Genomic DNA, 22,803 nt, shown 5'->3' with positions numbered 1-22,803 from the left:
GTGCAAAGTAGGAACCCGAGTCTATAGCTGTCCACCAACCAAGGCATCTTCATCCACTCCCACCTACGCCCTCATGGAGGGGGTCCCCCATGACCAGCTGATACAGGAAAGATCCCAAGTGCGGTTCACTGATGGATTGGCTCAGTACTGCCAGTTCAGTTCAGTTCAGTTGCCCAGCTGTGTCTGACTCCTTGGGACCCCATGGGCTGCACGCACCAGGCCTCCCTGCACACCACCAGCTCCTGGAGCTTGCTTAAACTCATGCCCATCGAGTCGGTGATTCACACTGGCATTAGCTGAAAATGGACAGCTGATCTGCAGCCCCGCCCAGGGGGGCTCTGATGAGACAAGTGAGGACTAATCCTCGTAGCAGGCAGAGCTCTGGGCATTGTACCTGGTGGTCCAATCTGTGTGGAGAGAGGTAGCCAGGGTAAAGACGGAAACCGACCCCACTGGTTGGCTGTGGGACTGGAAGGTGTGCAGCTGGAAGACGGGGTACACAGAGGTTTGGGGGTCGAGGCCACGTGCAGTGAAGACCCATGTGTTGTACACTGATGCCCGCAACGAGCATGCACTGCCGAAGAAGCGTGAAGAAACGGGTGAGCAGGATGGCTCATCAGGTAGGTATCAGCCAGCATGTGCTGTCAGGGGCCTCAGTCCCAGTCATTAAGGCTCACGGGTGTAACAGCCTCGGTAACACAAATGGAGGCTACATGCACATGAGTCTGAAAGCCTGGCTGCTTATAAGTACTGCTGAATGGCTGACCTGCCAGAGACTGACTCTGCGTGCCCTCTACAGGGCCATTTCTTGAGGAGACCAACCAGAGTCTTGTGTGCGTGGTCAATCGCTCAACAGTGTCCACCTCTTCGCTACCCCATAGACTGTAGCCCGCCAGGCTCCTCTGTCCATAGGATTTCCCAAGCAGGAATGCGGGAGTGGGTCGCTATTCTCTTCTCCAGGGATCTTCCCAGCACAAGGGCTGAACCCATGTCTCTTGCGTCTCACTGTGCCACCTGGGAAGCCAAACCAGAGTCTTGCTGGTAAGTAGTTAAGTAGGCAGCATTTTGTTCTGAGATTGATACAAATTCATGGTATGAATTTGCCTTTCCTGACCACAGTGCTTTGGCAAGATTCACTATTTGAGGTCTCAGAATGTCTGATTTATAGACACAGAATCCCACAAAACATTTTTTTTTTTTTTTTTGGTCCCAAAGAAAGCTATTCTAATGGGCAAATGACAAGGGGATCCATGGATGGCACAACATACACACCATTCTAACATACATTGTACCCACCTTCTGAAGGTAGAGGAAGACACCAACTTAGAAGTGGTACCTTGTGAGGTTGGGGCACCAACCTGCAGGTCACTGTATGTGCCTTAAACCAATAGCCTTTTTATTTTGCTGTGTCTCCAGGGAGTTGAATACATGGGTCTGGTAACCAAGAGGAGCAGCCTGGCTCCTTGCCACTCTTGGTGACCGGCTTGGGGAAGGCAGCCTTCCTGTCTTCACAACTCTAAGGCAGTGGGTCTAGCGGTTCCAGCTCCTAGAGGGAGAGAACTTCACACTAAGCTTAAAGCTACCACTGCAGTCCTACCATTTTGGATTCAGCGTTGGCGAAGAAAGCTATGATCACACTGGCCGAGGTAACTGACCCTGATCATCACAAGAAGGCAGGGCTGCCTGCTACATAACTGGGGATGAATATGTTTGACACTCAGATGAGCCACTGGACTCTCTTTCCCAGTTTTTAACTGCAAACAGGCAATTGTGCCAACCACTGCCTGATAAAGACCTAGTAGCAAGGAGCTAGGATCCCTCAAGGATGAAGATTTGGGTCACTCCAGCAAGTAATCCCTAGACGGGCAGAAGGGCTAGTTGAAGACTGAAAGGAAACTAGAATGGATGGTAGCGATGAGAGGTGATGGATAAACTAATATCATTTTCAGTTTCAGTCTTGGGGCCAGGGCCAAGGGCTGTGGTTGTCCCACTAGATTTGTGACCAGTTAGAATCCTCAGAAGACTGTGAAAAGCTGGAGACAGAACGTGAGAATGGATGCATCTGAGTGCACAAGGGGCGGACTGCAGCGGATGCTTCTGGCGCTCTGCCCAGATGGGCTCAGAGCCTCCTGACTGGTCCACTGCACCCCTCCCCCAGCTTCTGGGCGCTTCTCTCTGATGGCTCACACCTCCAACCTTAATCTACCGTGGCCACTGCACCCAGGCTCACCCTAGAACCAAAAGTGCTCCTCAGACCAAGGAATCCTCCAGGCAAGAACACTGGAGTAGGTAGCCATTCCCTTCTCCAGGGGATCTTCCCAACCCAGGGATCAAACCCCATTCTCCTGCATTGCAGGCAGATTCTTTACTGTCTGAGCCACAAAATCCCAGCTCCCTTCCTTCAAGATGGGATCAGTTCACTGTGTAATTTGTGCTCCAGAGCTGCCTTGGATCCAGCTGAGGCTGGAACTTGACCTCAAATTGCCGCCTTGCTTGCCTTAGTCTCCTGCCCTATTTTGCTTCCCTTCCTAGTTTCTCCTGGAAGCATGTCCTTAATAAACTACTTGCACAGAAATCCTTGACAAAACAAGACAGTTCCCTAGTAGCACATAAACTCTATGTGAACAGACACTGTTTAGGGGGGAAAAAAAGTTTTTTAATCTCCTACCGTATGTAGCCCAGCATGGGATACCTACCAGAAGTCCATCTGGGGTTTGGCAAATTCTTTAAGATTTTCTTCCTCTAGTAAGAATCTTGAGGATCCTAAGTGGCGATTGCATTAGTATAGTACAGACAGGGACATCTGTAAATTATCAGTGATACATCAATGTAAAACACATGTCCCAGGTTTTTTGGACAACCCTGATTTCAGTTTTCCAATCTCCCTGTCAGACCATTTCCAGACAGCGTGTCCCAGTAGGTGTGGTGTTTGGACAGCAAAGGATAACGTGCTGGCCAAGAGGCAGCTGCGGGAGGACACTCAAGGATTATAAAAGCAGGGACCCTGAAGTCAGCAAGCCTGCGCCTCGAATCCTGGCTGCACCCCAGCCGGCTCTTCGACCTTGGCCACGGTTTATCTCTGTCCGGACCAAGTTACTAGTTCCTACTCCACAAGACTGAACATGAGTCAATCTAGGCAGAGTGCTTAGCTTTGCTCTTTGACCTAGTAAAGCTGAAAACGTGGTTCCTTCTGGGAGGGCAAGAAAGGCAGATGAAGCGTCCCCAGTGGGGCTCGGGGACGTCGCAGCCCTTACGGAGCCTGGCGAGGCAGAGCCGGAGCGTTTGCGTTCCCTTTCGCCCTCTGAAGCACAGGACACAATACTTTCCCAAGCAAACGGGAGGCGGACGTCATCCCGGCCGGAAGGGCCGACGGCCTCAGAGGAGAAAGGCCCCGAGACCCCGGACCGCCACGCGGCTCCACCGCCCAGCGAACCCCTAGTCTGGGCTGAGATAGGCAAGGGGCGGCCACCGGATCCCAGGCCGCGGAGGCGGACGCCCGCCGCCGGTTTCCTAGCAACGCCCGCCCCCGCCCCCGCCCGGCGTGGCAGGGGCGGGGCCAGGCGGCGCGGGGCGGGGCCCAGCGGCGCCGTTGCTATGGTAGCGCGTCCGCCGCGCCCGACGCGGGCAGCGCCGGCACTAGGCGCTCCCGGCCACTCGTGGGCAGCCTGGCGGCGTCCCTCCCGCCTCCGGGGCTCCCGCTCCGGCCCGGGGCGCCCGCGCCGTCGGCCACCTTGGACGGCGCCGTGAGGCCGGCCTCTGTCCCGACCTGCTCCCGCGCCGCCGAGGCCAGCTGAGCGCCTGGAGGCTTCCCGGCCCCTCGCGTGGGCTCGGGGTCGGTCCTCCGGGCCGGGTCTAGGGAGGAGGAGTCGGTTTGCTTCTGCAGTCTCGCGGGACCTTCCCCCGCCCCCTCCCCAACCTGCGCGAGAGTCGCGCCACACACACGGCCTGGGGCCCCGTCTTTTCCCTCGAGTGTTGCACCTGAAGGGTCTTTCATCGTGTAAAGAGAACATGCAGAAGACAGGACGGCTTCCAAACCCAGCCTTTTAAATCCACCCTGCCAATCAGGATCATGTTTCACCAAGGCCATTTTAAGCTGAAAATGCCCACGCCTGAAAGGAGAGTTCGGACCTGAATTTGCATTCTTCTCAGTCCCACCCTGCTTTGAGCTGCATTTGGAGAATTCACTTGTGGGGTATTAAATTTAAACGTATACGCCTCTAGCTAGTATTCTGTGTTATGACTGCTCTGTTAAAGGCACAGAGACAAAGCCCCACGACTTTCAGTCATCCTCCGGCTTGAGTATTTTTAACAGAGGCAGAGGCAGTCACGTGTTTGTGAGTTTAATCAAATTGACAAGGGCTGTGAGCGAGAAAGCCTTGCTATTTAATGCCAAGACTGCATTAGGTACAGAAAGATGCGTTCTCTTTGGACTTAACTTGAATCAGAGCTTTTCAAATGGAATCTTCTCTTGCATGTATTTTTCTCGATCTCCTGCCAGCGGAAAATTTAAATCAAAATTCTGTTTCTTATATTCATTTCTATGGTAAATGTGTCTAGGCTGAGATGATGCATTGTCTCGATCAACAAGGAGACGCGCAGCAATCACTGTGAATTGAACACCTTGCTGATTGAGCAACACTTGAACCTGGAGGCAAGAAGGACCATAATCACAGAAGGAGAATCCTCCACGGTATATTTCACAAGCGTGTTCACAGCTGACGTTTTTCCACTGTAATGGGTCATTTACTGGGAACTTTTTTATCCTTCATTTTGCCAGACTATTTAGTCTCTTAGCCACTTTTACCTACTTTTTAGTTTGAAAATGTAGCTGTGGTTGGGCAAATGATCATATATATGAATGTGGGTGCTTGTATATTTCCCCCAGTATCAAAACAGAACCTTTATTTTGCATTCAGAAAGCTAAATCAAGCACCTGAAAATAATAGTTTTATGTTTAGCACTAACTGGAGAAAAAAGGGGGTGTATAAAAACAGGAGGTATAAAGTTGGAGAAAAAACAGGATGTACATAATGACTTTTTTTGTGCATGAGGTGAATTGCCAAATCTGCTTCAGATTTGGTAGTTTAAATGTTAGAATAGTAGAAAACAATAACTACATTTTATAGTAAAATATTAGCACTTGCAAACAATTTTTATTTGGTAATTTTCATAATGTCTGATTATGCACGTTTCATTACCTAGAAGTTCTTCTCACAGAAGTCAGGATGCAACAGTTAGAACTGGACATGGAACAACACACTGGTTCCAAATAAGAAAAGGAGTACGTCAAGGCTGTAGATTGTCACCCTGCTTATTTAACTTATATGCAGAGTACATCATGAGAAACGCAGGGCTGGAGGAAGCATCAGCTGGAATCAAGATTGCTGGGAGGAATATCAATAACCTCAGATATGCAGATGACACCACCCTTATGGCAGAAAGTGAAGAAGAACTAAAAAGCCTCTTGATGAAAGTGAAAGAGGAGAGTGAAAAAGTTGGCTTAAAGCTCAACATTCAGAAAACTAAGATCGTGGCATCCGGCCCCATCACTTCATGGCAAATAGATGGGGATACAGTGGAAATGGTGGCTAACTTTATTTTTCTGGGCTCCAAAATCACTGAAGATGGTGATTGCAGCCATGAAATTAAAAGACGCTTACTCCTTGGAAGGAAAGTTATGACCAACCTAGACAGCATATTAAAAAGCAGAGACATTACTTTGCCAACAAAGGTCCGTCTAGTCAAGGCCATGATTTTTCCAGTGGTTGTGTACGAATGTGAGAGTTGGACTATAAAGAAAGCTGAGTGCCAAAGAATTGATGCTTTTGAACTGTGGTGTTGGAGAAGACTCTTGAGAGTCCCTTGGACTGCAAGGAGATCAGTCCTGGGTGTTCATTGGAAGGACTGATGTTGAAGCTGAAACTCCAATCCTTTGGCCACCTGATGCAAAGAGCTGACTCATTTGAAAAGACCCTGAAGCTGGAAAAGATTGAAGCAGGAGAAGAAGGGGACGGCAGAGGATGAGATGGTTGGATGGCATCACCAACTCAATGGACATGAGTTTGAGTTAACTCCAGCAGTTGGTGATGGATAAGGAGTCCTGGTGTGCTGCAGTTCATGGGGTCGCAAAGAGTCGGACACAACTGAGCGACTGAACTGAACTGAACTGATTCTTCATTATGAGCTTATACCAGCATGATTGCAAGATACTGGTGAGGATGCTCATATGCCTAACATGGCAAATAGAACTGATCAGCTAAGCCATTTAACTGGACGGTTGTTCTCTGTAGGTAAGTAGAGGTTTGGTTATACCCATGAGTTAGCCCAACCTTCATTCAGAATTCACTGACCATTTTGGAGAGTTACTGCATTTTATTAAGAATATATGAGTGTTGAGAACCTCACTAGATTTTCTGCAGCGTTTCCTAATGTGAAAATGATCTCCATATAGGCATTCCAGTTAGTTTCCAGTATTACAAGGTTTCTACCTTTTTATTTATGGTTATTGTTTCCTTAGGAACCTAATATTTATCAAACACAGGATCCATTTTGCATGCTCACCTTTCTTCTTTTTCAGATAATCAGTGACCTTAAGCTTTGAGCATCGTATCCTTATTACTGACTACCAGCCTCTTATCTAATGCTGCATTAAACTTGATTTACTGCTGTATCTATACTACTTTAATCTTTTAGAGGCTTATAATATGGGCTCTTTAATAAAATGTTTTATTATATGAATAACCTTTCTCTACTTTTCCAGGTTTCTCTGCTTTTGCTCACTCACCTCTGTACCTTTTCCCTTCTTTAAATATTCATGTTTCCTATATAGTCCAAAATACTTGTTTCTATAGAAATGATTGTGTTACCACAAAGTGTTCTGGTTTAGTTCTTAATGTTTTATGTTTAGATCTCCCAATCTTGGGAAAATATAAATGCATCTGTTGGTGCTGGTGGTAAAGAACGCACCTGCCAATGCGGGAGATGTAAGAGATGCGGGTTTGATCCCTGGGTCAGGAAGACCCCCTGGAGAAGGAAATGACAGCCCACTCCAGTATCCTTGCCTGGAGAATCCCACGGACAGAGGAGCCTGGTGGGCTACAGTCCACAGGGTCACAAGAGATGGACACAACTGAGTGACTGAGCACACAGCACGTTGCTAGAAGAGTCCCCATCCTGAAATCTTAAAATATTTTTTTCCCATCCAGCTTCACGGTCACCTAATATTCTCTCATAACTCCATAGGATTTGAACAGGCAATGTAGTATAGTAGTTAGGAGACTAGACTCTGAACTCAGGCTAAGAACCAAGTCCTGGTTTTAATGCTTGCTAGCTATGTGACTTTAATGAAGTTTAAAAAAAAAAAACTCAAGGCCTCAGTTTTTCTCATCTGTAAAATTGAGATAATAGCACTTAGTTCATTAAATTTGACTATTTTTAAGAATTAAATAACACAATTCTTGTAAAGCTCTTGGCATGCAATTAACAATGAATGGTGTTAGTCAGCAGTGGCTGTCTTCATCAGAGTTATTATCAATATTAAAACATAGTTTCCACAGTCAACAATTTACTTAGCCTGAATTAATTTATTAGACTGTCCCCAGATACACAGAATTATGCCAGGATGTGAAACGGACGTTTTGAGTAAGGAGGGCAGGGAGTCGGAGTGGAAGGGAAGAGTCCAGACGCCGGCCAGGCGAGTCCTGTCGCCTAGGTTACTCTTGGCCTCGGTGGCCCCTCGATCTTGCTGACCCGCAGAAACCGCCCAGCCTAGACGTCCACCTGGGCCTGTGCCGGTGCCTCGTGAGAACTTAAATTACCCCCAAACTCTGCTTCAGAGAAGCCTGAAAACCGAGTCTGTGGTGTTCCCACCTCCGCAGGCAAGGAAGGCATGTGACAATAAGGTTGGAACGGCTAATCCAGCTGCCCACTACTCTTCTTCCCAAATGTAAGCCTCCACATTGTAGCAATAATGGAGAATTTTTGGTGGTCCAGAGGTTAGGATGCTGTGATCTCACTGCTGGAGGCCTGGGTTCAGTCCCTGGTTGGGGAGTGAAGATCCCACAAGCCACACAGTGCAGTCAAAAAGAAAAGTGAAGCAGGAACTACAAAAAACAAATTATGGCAATAACAACAGATGCTCTCTAACAACAATGCCGTCTCCCCGAAGGAAGACCAGGCTTGCTGCGTCTGTGTGGGGAGTGCTTCCTTTAGCCTGATCACAGGCCACTCTTTTTGTTATTTTTTTAAAATACATATTATTTTTTCACTTGGCTGTGCTGCGTCTCAGTTGCGGTACACGGGATCTTCGGTGGCAGTGTGTGGTTCTAGTTCCCTGACCAGGGGTCCACCCCAGCCCCCTGCGTTGGGAGCTCGGAGTCTTGGCCGCTGGACCACCAGGGACATCCCCACAGGGCAGTCTTGATGTTTCACAACCTAAGAGCTGAACGGTCGAGTTCGTCATGCCCCAGAAATGCTTTATAAAACAGTAGGGACGAAGGGAAGGGGAAGAAAGGGCAGTGATTGACATGTGTAAATGACCCACAGAGAACAGAGTGTGGTAGCCGTTAGGGTCCTCAGTCTCGCCGTGGGCCACAGGCCACAGGTCACAGGTCATGGGCCACAGGTCGCAGGTCACGGGCCACAGGTCGCAGGTCACAGGTCACGGGCCACAGGTCACAGGCCACAGGTCGCAGGTCACAGGCCACAGGTCGCAGGTCACAGGCCACAGGTCACAGGCCACAGGTCGCGGGTCACGGGTCACAGGCCACAGGTCTGGGGCTGGTGTCCATGGTTTTCCTCCTCCGTGCGGGCTCTGCTCCCCGCAGGTCTGCCGGGTGGCCGGGCTTCCTTGCCCAGTGGCGCGGTCTAACCTTTATTTCCCAGGTGGCTGAGTTCTAGGCTGGCTGAAACAAAGTGAACGTGCTAGTTGCTCGGTTGTCTCCGACTCTTCGCAGCCCTGTGGACTGCAGCCTGCCAGCCTCCTCTGTCCGCGGGATTTCCCAGGCGAGAATCCTGCAGTGGGGTGCCATTGCAGGATGGCTGAAACCTTCTCTAACTTTTGCCCCTGGGCGTGGCGGTCCTAGGAGGCGCTCCAGAGAATCTGCTGGTCCTCACTGTGTAGCAGCGACCTTAATCTTCTGAAAGTAAAGAGCCCGGTGAGGACTCGGTGGGAGTCACTTCTGGCCCAGTGGAGCCATGTGGTCCCTGCGGGAAGCGTTCACAGACCTCCAAGTCAACGGCGGCTCCAAGTCACAGTGGGGAGAATAAAAGCTACAGGGACTTCCCTCGTGGTTCAGTGGTTACGACTCCTTGCTCCATCCCTGGTCAGGGAACTGGATCCTGCATGCCACAACTAAGACCCGGTGCAAACAAATAAGTAAATTAAAAAAAAATTCTTTTAAGCTTTTATATAGCCTTAGGTTTATTTTTATATTTAATTTTATTTGACACAATTTTTTCTAACATTTATGTTTGTTTATTTGGCTGCACTGGATCTTAGTGATCTTCATCTGTGGCATGTGGGATCTAGTTCTCTGACCTGGGATCAAACCTGGGCCCCCTGAATCAGGGACATGGACTCTTAGCCACTGGACCACCAGGGAAGTCCCTATGTAGCATTAGGTTTCATAATGAGAGGTACTGTCTTCATTTCCAGCCCTTGGTCTCCAGATCTGTGAGGTCTGCTGTAGGAGAATCCACACGTGCTCCTGCATGGAGAAGGAAAGTGCCCTGCGAGGTGTGGCTCCAGCCGTCTCCCCTGGCCATTCCCCTCTCTGCCTGGCAGCCTTCGGAGTGATGCTCACACGGGTAGGTCAGTGAGGCCCGTGGAGGTCAGCCACCTGCTTTTTTCTAGCAGTAACATTCTCGGTCAGAAATCATGTTGTGTGGAATATCATGAGAACGAATAATGCATTTAATGCGTCCATAAATGGCATTGCTGGCAGAAGGGGATCCAACCGTTCATACTTATATTTTATTTCAAGAAGGAATCTGTTCGTATTGGTTCATTTTTGCTTAAGAGACTTTAACCCCTTGGTTAGATAGGTCATTCTCATTCTCTTAAAAATTATAATTGATTTAGGCTTCTCATTTCTCAATTGAAACCCTTCCACATTTATATCAAGTATTGAAACATTTAAGGGAACATAATGGTTACAGGATTATAGCAATAGTTGTAAGTTCAGCCATCATCAGTTCAGTTGCTTGGTTGTGTCCGACTCTTTGTGACCCCATGGACTGCAGCATGCCGGGCCTCCCTGTCAATTACCAACTCCTGAAGTTTACTCAAACTCATGTCCATTGAGTCGGTGATGCCGTCCAACCATCTCAATCCTCTGTCGTCCCCATCTCCTCCTTCCTTCAATCTTTCCCAGCATCAGGGTCTTTTCCAATTAGTCAGCTCTTCACATCAGGTGGCCAGAGTATTGGAGTTTCAGCTTCAACATCAGTCCTTCCATGAATAGTCAGGACCGATATCCTTTAGGATGACTGATTGTAAGTTACATAAAAATAATATAAATATATGGTTATATTTGGGCTTCCCTGGTGGCTCAGATGGTAAAGACTCTGCAGGTTCGATCCCTGAATTGGGAAGATCCCCTGGAGAAGGAAATGGCAACCCGGTCCAATATTCTTGCCTGGAGAACTCCATGAACAGAGGGACCTGGCAAGGTACAGTCCATAGGGTTGCAGAGAGTCAGACATGACTGAGTGACTGGAGATTTTATTTCCACTTTCATGGTTATGTTTATAAGATTCAGCATGGTTTATGAGATCTGCAAGAATAATACAAACACTGGGAAAGTTGTTTGTTAAGATAGACACCTGAGTTACATTAAAAGGAAATCTAATACAGAGGTATATGCATGTTGTTGAAAAGTTTGATGGCATTTTATCTGAATCTATAAAATCTTCCTTAAAAGTGATTGTCAAGATTTGCTTTATATAAAGAATAAGAAGAATAACTTAATATTATGAATAAAAAGATCTGTAAATTGAGCCCAAGAGAGAGACTGGCGATCTTCCATAAAAGGCCCATGGTAAGTACCTGGGCTTAAAAAAAATTAAATGTGCATTAATTTTTTTAAACACCATCCTTGTAGAGAAGGATGTTCCAATAAAGTGTTCCAGTAAAACTTTATTAAAAAAAATAAGCAGCCTTCCAGAGTGGCCCATGGGCTATAGTTTGTCAACCTCTGATCTGAAAGATTGAAGTTTTTCTAATTTATAAGTTAATAGCTTGCTGTATAATTTCAATGCTAGAAGGATTCTCAGAAATCATTCCCTTCAGTCCTGTGACTGTTTTCCAGGGAGGTTAAGGAGGATTTGATGGGCCAAGTGACTTGTTCAGGAGCACGTTATTAGAAGCACGTTTAAAGCTTAATTCCGTTATAAACTAAAGCACAAAACCAATAATGATGGAGTCTCTATATTTGTAGAATCTATTTGGTGTGTGTGTATTCCAAACCTGCCACAAATAATGTGTAACTTGAAGGAGCAAATAAGTGTTTTACAACTAAGAGTGCATACTATAGTCTTTTCAAAGTTTGTTGCCCTGAACCACTTGGGATTCTGTATGTAGTAAAAATGATCACTCATTGCTTTGGGTTCCTTACTTTTCTCATTTGTACTATAATTTCTCTGTCAGTATCCTAGGATTTATCAATAGAAGAAAGTAGTAAACAAATCAACTCTAGCATCCTTTTTCAGTGTTTGTCCAGAGAGGCTTTGCCTGTTTCGTCTAGGACTTTATTTCTTCTGATCAGCTCCCTGTAAGAAATAGCACTGAGGAAGATTGTCTAAGGTATACGTTTTCATGCTGGCATTGAGAAGCATTAATAGAAGTTAAATGTGGAAATCTCAGCATGCTGAGATCAGTTTACAACTGTAAAATATAATTTCCTTCCAAGCCTTTTCATATCTGGAACGTTGAGAATGGCTCGTTAAACTCAAATATTTATGTCATTTTGATAGTATCAGAGAAAGGAACTTCTTTTCACTCTCTATCTCAGTCTTGTTACAGAGTTTATAGCACAATCCACTGAAGCTGGGTTTCCTCCATTTGGTCTCAGGGTCTCACACGGACAGCCGTGGGTTTGTCGGGCGAATCCTCTCCTTCTCACCAAGTTGCCGTGCGGCACCCTGTCTGTGTGGGCTTCCCGGTGGCTCAGTGGTAAAGAATCTGCCTGCAGTGCAGAAGACACGTGCGGGAAGCGCGGTTTGGATCCCTGGGTCTGGAAGGTCCCCTGGAGCAGGAAATAACAGCCCACTCCAGTATTCTTGCCTGGGAAATCCCATGGACGAGGAGCCTGGCAGGCTACAGTCCGTGGGCTCACGAAAGAGTCAGACCCGACTTGGTGATGGAACAGCGTCTATGGCCTGTTATAAAGTTTGGCATTATGCTCGTTTGCTGTGTGCGAGCTGCTCTTGTCCCTTCCTGAGGGTGTTTTCTCTGATGATGAAGTGTTCTTTTCAGCCTGACATTCAGTGGCCACATGCTATTCCATCAACCACACGGACCATCATTAATTTACCCACTCTATTGTTGGGCATTTGTGTTTCCAGTTTTTCACTATTATAAATAATGTTGTGATGAATATCCATGGACATAAATCTTTGTAAACATCTCTGATCATTCGTATAAAGATAAGTTGCCTAGATGTGAAATTGCTGGTCCAAGGAATGTATTTATAGAACTCTTTATATGTAATAGTCATGAGTGTACATTCTGCTGGACTCCATGCTGGAGAGCTGGGCTATAGACAGGGCCTCCCAGGTGGCGCTAGTGGTGAAGAACCCGCCTGCCAATGCAGGAGGCTGAAGAGATGTGGCTTCGATCCCTGGGTCAGGAAGACCCCCTGGAGGAGGGCAGGGCGACCCTCTCCAGTTTTCTTGCCTGGAGACTCCCACGGACAGAGGGGCCTGGTGGGCTACAGTCTATAGCGTCACAGAGAGTCAGACTCGACTGAAGCGACTCAGCGCAAGCATGTGCTACAGACAAGTTCTCATTTAATCCTCACAGCAAATTCATGAGATAAGTACTGTTTTTATTTTTTTTATTTTTTTTAGTACTGTTTTTAAAAATGAAGCCAATGTGTTTTACTTACATATTTGCCTTTTTTGATTGTCTTGGGTCTTTCTTGTGGTGTGCGAGCTTCTCTGGTTATGGTGCACGGGCTTGGTCCTCCTGCAGTCTGTGGGATCTTAGTTCTCTGGCCTGGGATCAAATCCACATCCCCTGCACTGGAAGGCAGATTCTTAACCAGTGGACCACCAGGGAAGACCCATAAGTACTATTAATACTCACATTTTTTCCAGAGCAAACTGAGGCTTATGCCCAGGAAATGGTTAAATTCACCATGGTGGTTGGTAGACCAAGTGTTTGGGTCCAAGTCTGTCTGATTTCGAGACCAATATTCTTAATCACTACACTATATAGCCCTTTTCATATTGCCAAAATATCTTCCAAAAAAGTTTATTACCATTCAGATTTCTACTGGCAATGTATGAGTGTGCCTGCTTTCCTGGACTATTGGGGATTCTTTGATTACAAGGGAAACTGAACAAATGTTTTTATGCTCGTTGGTCGTTTGTGGATTGTCTATTCATGTCCTTTGCATAGAATATATGTCTGAAAACTTTCCTTCTGAGCTAGGGGGTCAGATGATCTAAATTCTAATCACAGTTCTATGCCTGATTGTCTTCCCAGGTGGCACTAGTGGTAAAGAACCCACCTGCCAGTTCAGGGGACATTAGGGATATGGGTTCCATCCCTGAGTCAGGAAAATCCCCTGGAGGAGGGCATGGCAACCCACTTCAGTGTTCTTGCCTGGAGAATCCCATGGACAGAGGAGCCTGGCGGGCTACAGTCCAGAGGGTGGGCTATCGTCTACAAGCCCACCTTTGTACTACAGTCCAGAGAGTTGGACACGACTGAATCGGCTTCACACACACGCACACATCCCTAATTAGCTACGCAACGTCGGGGGAAGAAACCACTGCAGAGTTCTGAGGCTCCATTTCCTCTCGTGGAAAACTGGGTGGTAACATTAAATCATCTCACTGCCCGTGGTTCCGTCCATGAGTCCACCCATCGGCAGTCCTCATCAGTGGGCAACATGGAAGGAGGTGGATGGCCACCGACGCAGTATATTTTTCTTTACATATTTAAGGGAGGGCCTTGAAATCATCTCTCCCAGCCTCTGCCGTCAGGTACCTGAAGCCCTACCCTTAACTCCTTGGGGTTTTCATTCTTCATTCTGAGGGAGCTGTCCTTCCTACCTGAAGGTTCCTTGTTATTTGACTTCAGTGACATTTGCCTCTAAACCCTTGAATGTGTTCCCTCTGCCTGGTATGCTCTTAGTCCCTTTCTTTACTGAACTGAGTCTGAGCATAACTTCTGGAAAGCAGCCTGAATTAAGCACGATCCCTGGGTTTGGAGTCAGTCAAGGCCAGGGTCTACCACATACTTACTGTGTGACCTCAGATAAATTATGTATTCTTCCTAACCTCCACTTCCTCATCTGCATAATGGGATAATGAGAGTATCTACCTATTGAGAGCATAGTGAGAAGGCCGTGAGATTGTGCATGCAGAACTTGGCCCACGATGCTTGATTTCTTTTTGAGCTTTCAAGCACCTCGCGCGTACATCTATCTTAGCATTTAACATACTGCATCCTGAATATTCATCGTTTCATCTCCATTCATTAGCACTGTGTCTGGCACACGCAGGCACCCAGCCACCATTTGTTGAGGGGATAAACGAATCGTGTTGTAAACATCTTGAGAGGACCCTTTTTTTTTGTAGTGATTGTTTTGGGTTTTTTTATTGTTACTATGGTTTATTTCTTTGTTCTTTGTTTTACTACAACACTACCAGTGATGCTTTCCAACCTGGCATTTCAGGAAACAGAATTAATTCCCTATAATAGATGTTTAGGGTTGGGACTAAGGATGGTCAACCCAGAGAGACAGAACGGCGCCAAACAGGGAAGTGAGACTGTGCAGAGATGAACGTTGTATCTTGGTGCTCCTGGGCATGCTCTAAGAAGATGCCCCAGTGCTTTCTGCTTTTGTCCCTAATTCTAGCAGAACCTTTGGCCCTGTGAGTTCATCATTGTGGACAGGCTCAAGTCCGTCTATATACAGATACCTAATGTTGCTTGTTTCTCCCTGAACATCTCAATACAACCTCAGAGAACAAATGAGCAATAAAATACCTCAAATCAGATACCATCACTAAAATTCCTTTAAAAGCATATACATGTTTACAAAACAGACTGCCTTGGAAGGTAGCCAGAGGCTGGAGACAGCAGAGAAAGAAAAGAGCAGAGTATATGGGAAAAGGGAGGGTGAAAGGCATGCTGAAAACTGAGATGTCTTTGGGGGAAGAAAAATCAATAATGGGCTATGAATCTTTTAGTATTAGACTGATAGTGAAAAACATCACAACAGTTTTTTTTTTTAACATTTAAAAATAATTATCCACGCACATCAGCTAGTGTTTCTTTAGAGGAAAAAAAGAAAAAAACTCAGAAGGATGATATTTCAAAAATATTTTAAGATAGCAAAGTTGCCTCCAATGTGCACCTTGATGTCTGGTCCTTCCCTAAAGAGCTGCGCAGGTTTATTGTTAGTTCTAAGAGCCTCAGACACAGGATTCTCATTCAGATCAATTCTGGGGCTCACTACCAGTGAATGCCTCATTACTTAAAAAAAAAAGTCCCTCTCCCCTCTATACCCCTCCACATTCCCCTCCCAGACCCCCCCGTCCTTCCCCTCGGTGCTGGAGAGTTTGTGTGGCTGAGCCACGCCCCGCAGACCCCCCGTCCTTCCCCTCGGTGCTGGAGAGTTTGTGTGGCTGAGCCACGCCCCGCAGACCCCCCGTCCTTCCCCTCGGTGCTGGAGAGTTTGTGTGGCTGAGCCATGCCCCGCACAGGTGACGCCCTGGACTCACACACTGCCTTCCCAGCTCCCTTGTTGATGTTGTTGTTCAGTCACTCAGTCCTGTCTGACTCTCTGCAACCCCGTGTCTGCAGCACACCAGGCTTCCCTGTCCTTCGTTATCGAGCTTGCCCAAATGCAGGCCCATCGAGTCGGTGATGCCCTCCAACCATCTCATCCTCTGTCGTCCCCTTCCCCTCCCACCTTCAATCTTTCCCAGCATCAGGGCCTTTTCCAATGAGTCTGCCCTTTCCATCAGGTGGCCAAAGCACTGGAGCTTCAGCATCAGCATCAGTCCTTCCAATGAATATTCAGGGCTATTTCCCTTTAGGATGGACTGATTTAATCTCCTTACAGTCCACGGGACTCTCGAGAGTCTTCTCCAGCACTACAATTCAAAAGCATCAGTTCTCTGGTGCTCACTCTTCTTTATGGTCCAACCCTCACATCCATACGCGACTACTGGAAAAACCACAGCTTTGACTAGATGGACCTTTGACTGTACAAACCTTCTTTGTCTTCACCGTCAAAGACCCTCCAAGTCTGCCCATTATCAGTACCTTGAGTGGTGGCCCAAGTCACTCCCACAGATGGAGAACAAAGAAAGTCTGGTGGTAGGAGCAGGTGAGCTGCTGAGCACAGAATGCTCACCTTCTGGCTTAAGGAATTGAAACTCATCGTGAGTCTAGGAATCACCCAGGTCTTAGAGAAAGGTAATATAACCCAGGTCCTCTGAGAACAGCTCCCCAACTCTGCAATCGCTGTTAGACATGACTGCTCTGAGCTTCTGGAGCCCCTCCAGCCTGCATCACATCGTCTCCCCTGGTAGATCACACAGTTCTCCATGTGAGCGTTCTCCCTGACCCTAACCCTGTCTGCCTCTATCCCCAGACCAGTACCCACATGTGAGTGTGCTAAGCTGCTTCCTTCGTGTCCGACTCTTTGTGACCCCATGGACTGTAGCTGCCAGGCTCCTCTCTTCATGGGCTTCTCCAGGCAAGAATACTGGAGTGGGTTGCCATGCCCTCCTCCAGGGGATCTTCCCAACTCAGGGATCAAACCTGAGTCTCTTACATCTTCTGCATTGGCACACGGGTTCTTTACCATTAGCACTACCTGGGAAGCCCACCCACATGTAGCACCCCTCAACCAAAATTTGTTAAAGGAACAACTGAATGCATGAACGAATGAATAAGTGAATATCCAAAGAAGGGAAGGAAAAAGGTGGCAGATGGTATATAGGTTTCAGAAAATAAGAAATAAGAGAGCCAATACTCAAACAATTAAAACACAGAGAAGTCCTCAAATGAAATCTATTTTTCAGCCTCAGCTGACAGACCTGTTATACAGATTCTTGCTCAAAGTACATCTCAGTTCTCAGTAAATCAGGGTCCCAGGGAAATGCCAAAAACTGACATGTGGTAGAGCTGAGAGCCACGTTCAAGCATGCAGTCTGAACACTTTGGTTTAAATACAGCAGAAGCTCTGTTTTCCAGAAATTTACTGAAGAAGGAAAAGTTCTGGGGAAAAAAATCTGTTTTGTTATTTTTAAATGTAAACATTCAAATGAATACATTATCCCACATTGAAGCAAATATTGGGTTGGCCAAAAAGTTCGTTCAGGTTTTTCGGTAGGTTGTTGCAGAAGAACCTGATTGGATTTTGGCCAGCCCAATAGTCCCAAATGACCCATAGCATTGGAAACAGTTTGAATGGCAAGGGCAAAGGCTGAGGTGCTTGGTGGTGGTTTTATTATCAAATGTCTTCCTTCTCCAAAATGTTTTCTCTATTGCCCCTTCTTCTGGAACTTAAAATACCCTTTGTAAGAAAGCCAGTTTTTAGAAGGGTTGTCGTTACATTTCTAGGAACTATTCAATTCAACCAAAGTCAATTACATTAACTTTTATTGGCTAATAGGAATAAGTCACTAAGATACTCATTGTAATACATGTCACCCTTGTACTGAGTAAAGGAGAACAATTAATTTTTGATAAAATAAGGTATATGAAAAAAAAGTGCATGAAAAGCCAAATCTGTTCTTCACACCGCTATTGAAATTCTCCCAGAATACACAGCTGATCATGTGACAGCCACAACTCAAATGCTCTGGATGACTCTATCTGCTGCAGAATAAATATCAGTCCCTTAATGCGAAAGATTATTCTGCCTTATTCAAGCAAGAATGCCCCCTGCCCTGTCCTCACTTCACTCCGACTCTCCCATTTAACGAAGCAAATTCTCTAAAACATTTTAACCATCACGAGAGCCTTGAGACCATACCAATTGATTGGATATCCCTTCTTTAAAAATCTGAAAGAGTTCATAAAATCAAAGGCGATCCAAAGGGATTTCTTGTGGAATTTCTAAGCAAAAATATAACGGCTGGTCTCTAATGAAGTTACTTGGACTCCCCTGGTGGTCCAGCGGTCAAGACTTCACTTTCCATTGCAAGCGTGGTTTGTGTTCAATCCCTGACCAGGGAGCTAAGATTCTTCATGCCATGTGACCAAAAAAACCAAAACATGAAACGGAAGCAATTTGTAATGAGTTCAATAAAGGCTTGGAAAATAGTCCACGTCAAAAGCAATTTTTAATAAATAAATGAAAATGCTGAACAGTGTATTGACAAGCATCCGCTGAAACAAAGCATGTTCGTTACTAAGGTGGCCCCCGGGGCTCTCATGCAGCGGTGCCAACTGCCCCCTCCCCAGCCAGCATCCTCCGTGTACATGGTCACTGCTCTTTGTGTCTCGTCCTGGTCTGCCGTTCACGTCTTGAAACTCAGCTATGTCCCTGTGAGGTTTGCCAGCCCCTTGCTGAAATGTGCCAGTTCAGTGACTGTGTTCAGACGGTTTCATCTGCAGTTTCTCAGACCTCTGGTCTCAAAATTCAGGCTTTCTGCCTCAACTACAGAGGATTCATCAACAACCATGAATATGCCTCTATAATCTGCGCCCCCCCCTTTTTTTTTAATTGTTCTTGACTCTGGACAGACCCCAGGAGGCACGGACACAGCAGGCTCTGCCTTACAGGAGCCTGGAATGATGGACTTGACTGAGACTTTGCTGTTTGATCATTTCATAACCACGGCACATGGGCTGCATGAACAGACCTTCAGAGCCCTTCAGTACTTGACTCCTCCTGCTTTTCCATCTGAACCCGTTACCTCCCTCTTCATCCAGCTGCCCTTGGGCATATCACGTGATCATCTTGCTGTCACATTTATATCTATAATGATAGCCGCTTATTGAGGGCTTATAAAGGCGACATGGGTAGATTTAGACTGTGGTTTAAGTGTTGGCTGTATCACCTAAGAGATGGTGAAGGACAGGGAAGCCTGGCGTGCTGCGGTCCGTGGGGTCACAGAGAGTCAGGCACGGCTGAGTGACTAAACAACAAATCTAAGACCCTGGTGACTTTGGGCAAGTCTTTCTAAGCTTCTAGTTTCATCTTTTAGACATTGCATCTCCTAGGTGTGAAAAGAAATAACAATTCCCTCATGGTATTGGGATGCATATACAGGTATAGGAGTGAGACTGTCAGTTCCTCGGCCGTGTCCGGCTCTTTGTGACCCCAGGGACTGTAGCCCGCCAGGCTCCTCTGTGTATGGGATTCTCCAGGCAAGAATACTGGAGTGGGTAGCCATTCCCTTCTTCAGGGGATCTTCCTGACTCAGGGATCGAACCGGTCTCTCGCGTTGCAGGCGGGTTCTTTACCATCTGAGCCCCCAGGGAAGCCCCTGGTGATACAGGTACAGCTATCTAGATACAGGTATGGGATAGGTATTGCTATATGATTGCTCGTCACTTCCCTTCATATTTAGGGTCTGCTTTTCCTGTTTCTTCCTTTTTCTGGAGTGCTGTCTGCCTCGATCCTCCACCTGTCAAAATCCTACTCATATTTCAAAGTTCAGCTAAAAGGCCACCTTTTCTAAGAAGCCTTCTCAAATCTTGCAAGTCAATTTCCCATGGGTTTCCCCAGTTCCTTTTTATAGGCTTTGTAACCCATTTTCCAGTGGTCATGTGTGGATCTGAGAGTTGGACCATAAAGAAAGCTGAGTGCCAAAGGATTGACGCTTTTGAACTGTGGTGTTGGAGAAGACTCTTGAGAGTCCCTTGGACTGCAAGGAGATCCAACCAGTCCATCCTAAAGGAGATCAGTCCTGGGTGTTCATTGGAAGGACTGATGCTGAAGCTGAGACTCCAATACTTTGGCCACCTGATGCGAAGAGTTGACTCACTGGAAAAGACCCTGATGCTGGGAAAGATTGAGGGCAGGAGGAGAAGGGGACGACAGAGGATGCGATGGTTGGATGGCATCAGCAACTCAATAGACATGAGTTTGAGCAAGCTCTGGGAGATGGTGACGGACAGGGAGGCCTGGCATGCTGCAGTCCATGGGGTCCTGAGTCGGACACAGCTGGGCAACTGAACCACAGGGAGGGACGGAGAGCTGCGTAAGAGGGCTGCACGTTCAGTGCTACCAGGCAGATTAACGAGACGCGCTGGGTGCAGCAGGGCCATCAGTTACATTCCCAGGCCTTTCAGGGTGAGGCCTGAGTGCACAGAATCCTTCCATCGCAGCCAGTGTCCGTGGGGGTTATCTGCAGCCCAGGGTCACACTGTGTCCTTGCTCGGGGAACAACTTCACCTCCCTCTGGGGCTATGTTGGAGCCCACATGGACGTGGCACTGAGCCAGTGTTCTAAGCAGCCGGACAGTCCAGCCGGAAGTTGGGCCCAAGAAGATCTGTGAGTGGATGGCGTGCATCTGCCGTTGGGATCATCACTGGCAACACGGTGACCTCGGAAGACGGCTCCTTTGAAAGGCTTCGCTTTGGCCGGCATCAACAGTCCTGCTCTCGTACCACAACAGGCAGCAGAACAGGAAGGGAGAAAATGAGAGACCCCAGAGAGCAACGCTCACTGCAGATGAGCAAAACTCAGACGTCCCATAGGCTCTGAGCGCTTACCGGACATCACTCACGTGCTGAGCGCTGGCCTCGACCTCAGCCTCAGGGACACAAGGGCCAGCCGGTCAGACCCTGGCCCCCGCCCCAGAGGGCCGACGGTCTACTGGGGGCAAACAAGTGTTAACTCGTACTTGCGTAAATGACTGCTTCCCTGAGTAAGTGCTCTGAAGGAAAAGCATTGGATCCGGAAAGCGTATAGAAGTTAGGGTCAAGGTCACCCGAGGCGTTACAAAACACTTCCTTGAGGCAAGAAACAGCCGGGCGGAGGGAGTCGGGTGGAGAAGTTCCTAAACTTTCAGGCAGGGACAGGATGGGAAAAAAGCTGGCTGTGATTGCTGTGGCTCCGTCATTATACTAAGTCTAGATACCCTGGAGAAACGGGTTCAGTTCAGTACAGTCACTCAGTCTTGTCCGGCTCTTTGCGACCCCATGGACCGCAGCACGCCAGGCTTCCCTGTCCTTCACCATCTCCCAGAGCTTGCTCAAACTCATGTCCATCAAGTCGGTGATGCCATCCAGCCATCTCATCCTCTGTCGTCCCCTTCTCCTCCTGCCTTCAATCTTTCCCAGCAGCGGGGTCTCTTTTCTCATCAGGTGGCCAGAGTACTGCAGCTTCAGTTTCAGCATCAGTCCTTCCAATGAATGTGTTTGTTGCTTAATAAGCGTTTGTTGTAAGGGCCCCTGGATCAGTAGGTGAGTGGTCGTGAAGGGAGAAGGGGTGAGGCAGAGACACCCCGCCCCCCGCAGTCGGCGTGAAACCCCCAAAGGGGCCGCAGCGAGGGGGAGGGCAGAGAGCAAAGGCGCGGCCAGAGGAGACCTCTTCGGCCTGACCGCTGTGTTTTGTCTGTCTTGTCTGCCTCATTCCGCTTGTGCCCCTGACGAAAATGAAGGAAGCAGTAGATCTCTGCCTTACAGGGCTTCCACCAAAATCCATACTTACTGTTCGCAAATTATTTCCTTTCTACTTAGGTACAGATCTTACGGAGAAAAGAAAGGAAAGAGGAGAGAAACGGTCTCAGACATGTGTGGGTGGGCGGAGGCGTTACCATGGAGAAGCCAGGTTTGTGGACCTGGCAAAGGCCACTCCATCCTTCCAAATATCAAGTAAGGAGGCTTTCGTCTGCCAATGGAGCCACACATTTTTTTATGGAGGCTGAATATTTCAAAAATACATTTGTCTAGAGTGGTGGCTGTTTTTTTAGTTTTCTGTTTGCATACGGAGTCATTCTATTCTAGCAGACAGAGTTTGCCACCATTATGCAATAAGTCTTTCACTTCTTCAGAAACACAGCGTCTATTTTTACAGTTCCCACTCTCTGGCTGAATGTTAGAAGTCCCAGAAGGCATGTGCAGAGACAGGGTTTGTGTGCCCGCCTCGCTGCCGCTCAGGGCTTCCTGTGGTGCTTCCTTCTTCCTGGTTTTGCAGGTAGAAGGTTATTTAGCTTCTACTTGACTGGCATTTCCCAATTAGAACATGACTTTTGTCTCATTGAGGTGGGCATTCTTTAGGGCTGAATGTATGATGGTTTGGATCTCTATACAGTAGAAAAAGAAAAGCTCCCTCTCCCATCCTTTCTTTTCTGTACATGTTGAAATGAAGCTTTTTTTCTACTGGTTGCAGCCTTTGCCCTCCATGAGACGCTGTCGAAGACAGATTCAGAAGCCCAGCCTCCTTCTGGAAAACAGACCATAAAGTAAGTCTTTGACATCAAGTGTATTGGAATGACCATGTTGTGTTTCTTAAACCGCCTTGAGAAAGGGGAGAACTGAGATTCACATAATGAAATCTGAGTCCTGTGTGGCCTTGGCCATCCTTCAGATTTACTGAGGGTGCTTACGCCTTCATCTGCACCTTATGGTTTCAAATCTGAAAGAGAGGTACTGAATTT

The 22,803-nt window shown here is 47.3% G+C and overlaps 1 long non-coding RNA gene across 3 annotated transcripts in view; it reads left to right on the top strand.

The window, feature by feature from the left end:
• The first annotated feature begins 3,700 nt into the window (after positions 1–3,700).
• LOC110141338 (uncharacterized) overlaps positions 3,701–22,803 on the top strand; it is a 51,755-nt gene continuing 32,652 nt past the window's right edge. For 2 of the 3 annotated variants that reach the window (XR_011488413.1, XR_011488412.1), the window contains exons 1-3: positions 3,701–6,290; positions 9,656–9,807; positions 22,536–22,608. This is a non-coding gene — a long non-coding RNA (uncharacterized lncRNA). The remainder of the gene's footprint in view (positions 6,291–9,655; positions 9,808–22,535; positions 22,609–22,803) is intronic. The other variant, XR_011488414.1, reaches the window with a different exon arrangement.

Source organism: Odocoileus virginianus, chromosome 6, assembly GCF_023699985.2.
Source record: "Odocoileus virginianus isolate 20LAN1187 ecotype Illinois chromosome 6, Ovbor_1.2, whole genome shotgun sequence".
Classification (NCBI taxonomy): Eukaryota; Metazoa; Chordata; class Mammalia; order Artiodactyla; family Cervidae; genus Odocoileus; species Odocoileus virginianus.
Note: the sequence above shows the minus strand (reverse complement) of the source record. Positions and strands in the feature narration are given on the sequence as shown.